Here is a 6345-nt window from a genome sequence, read left to right on the forward strand (position 1 = left end):
TTTCAATATTTTACAAAGAAACCATTAGTGTTGCAAAATTATGTAGCATAATGGTGAAAAGGTAAAATCTCAATATTCTAAATCATAAAACTAAGTTAATTCTTAAAATGTACAGTAGAATAATTGTCACATGGGATCAAGAATACTCAAGCTTTTAATCTTTTATGTTACTTAAATACATGCTATTAAACCCGTTGGGCCAGGTATAAACAAACTTTCATTTTCATTTTGTATACAAACTATAGTGGCACAGTGGTTAGCACTGCTGCCTCACTGCGCCAGGGGCCCAGATTCAATTCTAGCCTCAGGTAACAGACTGTCTGTGTGGAATTTGCATGTTCTCCCTGTGTCTGTGTGGGTTTCCTCCGAGTGCTCCGCTTTCCTCCCAGAAATGTGCGGGTTAAGTTGACTGGCTGTGCTAATTTGCCCATTGGTGTTGGGGGAATTAGCAGGGTAAATACGTGGGGTTATGGGGATGGGACCTGGGTTGGATAGTTGCCAGTGCAGGCTCAATGGGCCAAATGGCCTCTGTCTGCCCTGTAGGGATTTTATGATTCTAACAGGTCTTGGCATTCTAAACTAGAATTTATCCATCGATCGGATAATTGAGCTATCCTTTCTTAAACATGCATTTAAATAATGGATAAACCAGATACAACTGGAAATTTGACCCATATCAAATTCGCTGTGTTATTGCATAAGATCTACTAAAAGGTTGCTTTAACGTCATATAATCCACACATGAAGAATAGACAAGGAAATTGCCCATAACTGCTTTATGTCAAAGTTTGGACATAATTGGATGCTTCAAATTCATTTCATCTCCTTTACGGTTACATGCACACATACGTTCGTAAGTTAGAGATAATGTAAAACCGTAATTGCTTATTTCAACGCTCATTTCACCATCATGTCTCCTTGTGTTAATTTTAAGTGTCAGCAGTGGCTCAGTCAGTAGCGTTGTCAGGGACCGCAGTGTTCAAGAAAGCAGCTCACCTTCAGCTTCTGAAAGACAACTAGAGATGGGCGATAAATGCTGGCCTAGCCAGCAATACCCAGGTCCCATAAATGAACTTTAAAAATCATGATGCCACTTTATGATTTCAGCATAAAAGTCAAGGCTCACAAAGGAATCCTCACAACATTTAAAAAGCATTCAGATGAACACTTGAAATGCCATAGGATACAAGGCTATAAATCAAGTGCTGGAAAATGGGATTAGAATAAGTACTTGATGACCTGCACTGACGTGATGGACTAAAGAGCCCCCTTCTATGCTGTAAAGCTGTATTACTCTTACGCTGCAATACTGAGGGACTGCTGCACCTTCCAAGGTACCATCTATTGGAGGAGTTATATCCAATCCATGCCAGTGATCCCACAGCACAATTTCAAAGAGAAGTAAAGAACTTCAGGTCAATATTTATTCTTCAAATGACATAAACACAGATTATCTGGACATTATCACATTACCGCCTCTGGGAGCTTGCTGTCTGCAAACTGACTGCTGTGTTTCCTGCATTATAACAGTGAATACCCTTCTAAAAGTACTCAACTGGCTGCAAACTACAGCAGGACATATTGCAGGTTGGAAAGGTACAATAGAAATTTTTTTCTTTCCAAGTCTGGCAGGACTTGCTTGAGATTAATGCACCACTTTGTATCATCACCTCCCCTTACCCCATCTTCCTCCCTTTTTTTACGGCTTACACACCACAGAAATATATAAAATCCTAATGGGATTCAACAGGCTAGGTGCAGAACGTTTGTGATTTTGGGGAAGTCTGGAACTAGGGGTCACAAACCTAAGAAAAAGGGTTAAGCCAGTCAGGACTGAGACGAGGAAGAACTTCTTCACTCAAGAGAATTGTGATCTTGTGGAATTCTCTACCACAGAAAGCTGTTGGGGCCAATTTGTTAGATATGTTCAAGAGGAAGCTGGATGCAGCAAAAGAGATCAAGGAATATGGAGACAAAGTGCATGACCTGCCATGTTCATATTGAATAGGGGTATAGGCATGAAGCGCTGAATGGCCTACTCCTGCACCTATTAACTATGTTTCTGTGCCTACAATGCTTGAATCTGAATATCACTCAATATTTGAAAAAGCTCAGAAGAAAATTGCTCTTGGGGAAGAAAGCAAAATTATGGATGGCAATAAAAAAATGCAGTGCAATAATACAGTTCACCATAATTGCAATCATTAAATAAGTGATAGCAGCACCACAGTGGTTAGCATTGCTGCCTCACAGCGCCAGGGACCTGGGTTCGACTCCCAGCTTGGGTCAACTTGTGGAGTCTCTACGTTCACTCCACGTCTTTCTTCTGGGTGGTCCAGTTTCCTCCCACAGTCTGACGTGCTGGTTAGGGTGTATTGGCCGTGCTAAATTCTCCCTCAGTGTACCCAAACAGGCGCCGGAGTGTGGCGACTAGGGGATTTTCACAGTAACTTTGTTGCAGTGTAAATGTAAGCCAACTTGTGACACTGATAAACAAATAAATGATAACACCCCCCCCCCCCCACTGCTAATTGCACATTAAATATCATTATAAGGCAAATGCAACCAGATTTTCCAAGGTAATAAAGAGAGAATGTTGCAACCATTCTGCAGGTGAGTTAGCATCTGTGCAGACAGTCTGCGCAAGAAGATGCCCACTTAAATTTTTGAAAAGCTTTGCTTTAAATTCATTAGAGTGCAAAATGCATCTCCCTTTCCTATGAACTACTCTTACATGTTCAATTTTTTTTGCCCCGCGTCTTTAAACTGAACTAAGTTATAAGGAAATGGCAATGGTTCCCAGCCACAAAATGACACACAGCACTCCGTCCCACTCCTGGCCGGCCGGTCGCCGGCCCTGAACGCATGCGCAGTTTCCCGGGGCGCGCCGCCAGACACGTGACGAGGGGGGAAAGGCAGCAGCCAATTGGTCCGCAAGCCGGATCATGCGCGTCGCGCCCCAACAGTTCCCGCCCGCCAGGTGTCGGCCGGAGCATGCGCGTCGCTCTCCAATGGTTTCCCGCTCGGCCGGTGTCGGCCGGAGCATGCGCGTCACTCTGCAATGGTTTCCTGCTCGGCAGGCGTCGGTCGGAGCATGCGCGCCGCGACCCAACCGTTCTTCAGCCGCGAGCTACTGTGTGGTGCCGTTTAACGGTTCTTCTCCGGGGCGCACCTGCTCACGTGGGGGAGGGGCGGGTAGGTGGCAACTGGTCCAGCAATTGCTCAGCAGTTAATGATTGATTTCCCCACCTCGCCCCACAAAAAAGACCTTCACTGACTACATATTTCCAACCAAAGTGCCGAAGGAGGCCACTTGTCCCATCGAGCCTGCACTGACTCCTGAAAGAGCATCTTATCCAGCCCCCTGCCATAACATCTTACCACAGTCAATCCACTTAACCTGCACATCTTTGGACACAAAGGGGCAATTTAGCATGTCCAATCCACCTAACCTCTAAATCCTTGGGCACAAAGGGACAATTTAGCATGTCCAATCCACCTAACCTCTAAATCCTTGGGCACAAAGGGACAATTTAGCATGGCCAATCCGCCTAACCTATACATCTTTGGACACTAAGGAGCAATTTAGCATGGCCAATCCACTTAACCTGTACATCTTGGGACACTAAATGGCGATTTAGCATGACTAATCCATCTAACCTACATATTTTTGGACACTAAGGAGCAATTTAGCATGGCCAATCCCCCTAACCTATACATCTTTGGACACTAAGGGGCGATTTAGCATAGCCAATCCACCTAATATGGCTCTTTGGACACTAAGGGGCAATTTAACATGACCAATCCATGTAACCTACACCACTTTGGACACTAAGGGGCAATTTAGCATGTCCAACCCACCTAACCTGCACATCTTTGGACACTCATCCACGTACAAAATGTTTTGTCACCTCTGCCCCATCATCTTAGATCTCATACAAAGTGTCATTTGAAGTATTACATACAACATCTTGCACATATTCTTGTTACTCCAGTTTCATCCCAAAGTCCCAAAAGACATGCTGGTTAAGTGCATTGGTCACACTAAATTCTCCCTCAGTGTACCCGAACAGGATCCGGAGTGTGGCAACTAGTGGATTTTCATAGGAATTTCATTGCAGTGTTAATGTAAGCCTATTTGTGACAATAATAAATAAACTTTAAATTTGAAAAGTTGAAGGTGGAAGTGAGAGCTGAGGAATAATTCCCCGGCTAATTCTGCAACAGGCCAAGTTTTCTCAGCTACTCAGAAAATCAACTATGAAAGCACTGGAGTTTTGGATTTGCAAAAATGAATCATTAAGCCTATCGCATCTTTACCAGTTGGGAAAAAGATACAAGAGTCTGAGGTCATGTACCAACTGACTCAAGCACAGCTTCTTCCCTGCTGTTGTCAGCCTTTTGAATATACCAACCTTGCACTCAGTTGACCTTTCTCTACACCCTAGCTACGATTGTAACACAAAATTCTACACTGTCTCATTTCCTTGTCTATGAACAGTATGTTTTGTCTGTACAGCGCGCAAGACCATATGTTAATACATGTGACAATAACAAATCAAATTAAATCAAAAACAATTCTTTTCATTGCTACCTTTGTCAACTCGAGAAGTGGCAACCAATTTTTGTCACATTTCATTGGTTGCACACTGGATCCCGACAGTGCAGAAGGAGGCCATTTGGCCCTTTGAGTCTACACCAACCACGTCCCACTCAAGCCCTATTCCCGTAACCCCTCATATTTACCTGCTAATCCCCCTTGAAGGTTAATTTCGCATGGCCAATCAACCTAACCCTGCACATCTTTGGATAAAAGCAAATTACTGGGGATTCTGGAACCTGAAACCAAAAGAGAAAATGCTGGAAAATCTCAGCAGGCCTGGCAGCATCCGTAAGAGAGAAGAGAGCTCACGTTTTGAGTCTAGATGACCCTTTGTCAAAACTTTGACAAAGGGTCATCAAAACTTTGACAAAGGGTCATCTGGACTCAAAATGTCAGCTCTTGTCTCTTCTTACAGATACTGCCAGACCTGCTGAGATTTTCCAGCATTTTCTCTTTTGGCTGCACAGCTTTGGAGTGCAGGAGAAAACTGGAACATCCGGAGAAAGCCCATGCAGATATGGGGAGAATGTGCAAATTCCACACAGAGAGTACACGTGAAGGAAGAGGGGGAGTTGAGAGGGAATAGCAGGAGGTGGAAACAGAGAGTGCCTGGGGCAGTGCAGTGAGACTGTTTATTGTTACTGACAAGAAGTTGACCTCCTCTGGAGAAATATTTGGACACTTGTTCTGTGTAGAAAGAGACCCTTCAAACATTGAAGGTGAATGATTGCAGTGAACAACAAACAAAATAAAATCTCCTTCTTAGTAAGTTCTGTCAACAATAATGTAGTTGCAGAAAGATTGATGCTGAACAAGCTTGATTTACGTATCAGATTGTTAACTAAAGTAACATTCATTTTTGTAATTGTTGCATTTTAGTGTCATATAATTTTACACTCAGTGTGACTGAGGTAATCAAAGTGTGTACTTTCCCATTTATCTGTTCCCCTTGCTATTCCGAAAGTTGCTTTAAGAATGCTTCCTCTCAATATAACTCTTTCCCTGGGTAGTCACCCCTATCTGCCATTTTTTTCTGTCACAAGACTATAAGACCATCAGATAAAGAAGCAGTATTAGGCCATTTAGCCCATCGAGCCTGCTCCATCATTCATTCATGGTTGATAAGTTTCTCAACCTCATTCTCCCACCTTCTCCCCATAACGTCTAATCCATAGAGTCATAGAGGTTTACAGCATAGAAACAGCCCTTTGGCCCAACTTGTCCATGCCATCCCATTTTTTAACCCCGAAGCTAATCCCAATTGCCTGTGTTTGGCCCATATCCCTCTATACCCATCTTACCCATGTAACTGTCTAAATGCTTTTTAAAAGACAAAATTGTACCTGCCCCTACTATTACCTCTGGCAGCTTGTTCTAGACACTCACCACCCTGTGAAAAAATTGTCCCTCTGGACCTTTGCTATCTCTCCCCTCTCACCTTAAACCTATGCCCTCTATTTTTAGACTCCCCAACCTTTGGGAAATGATATTGACTATCTAACTGATCCACACCCCCCATTATTTTATAGACCTCTATAAGATCACCCCTAAGCCTCCTACGCTCCAGAGAAAAAAGTCCCAGCCAATCCAGCCTTTCCTTATAACTCAAACTGAAGTTGTGACATGATGGGAAAATTGGTCAAGTATTTGGTAAAAAAAAAGGAACACTGACTCCACAAAACCTAAGACATGAATAAGACCACGCAAGGTCAAGACCTGATAACGCTGACTCCACATAACGT

The sequence above is a fragment of the Carcharhinus amblyrhynchos genome, chromosome 32 (genome assembly GCF_965287045.1).
Source record: "Carcharhinus amblyrhynchos chromosome 32, sCarAmb.v2.hapA, whole genome shotgun sequence".
In the NCBI taxonomy this organism is placed as follows: domain Eukaryota; kingdom Metazoa; phylum Chordata; class Chondrichthyes; order Carcharhiniformes; family Carcharhinidae; genus Carcharhinus; species Carcharhinus amblyrhynchos.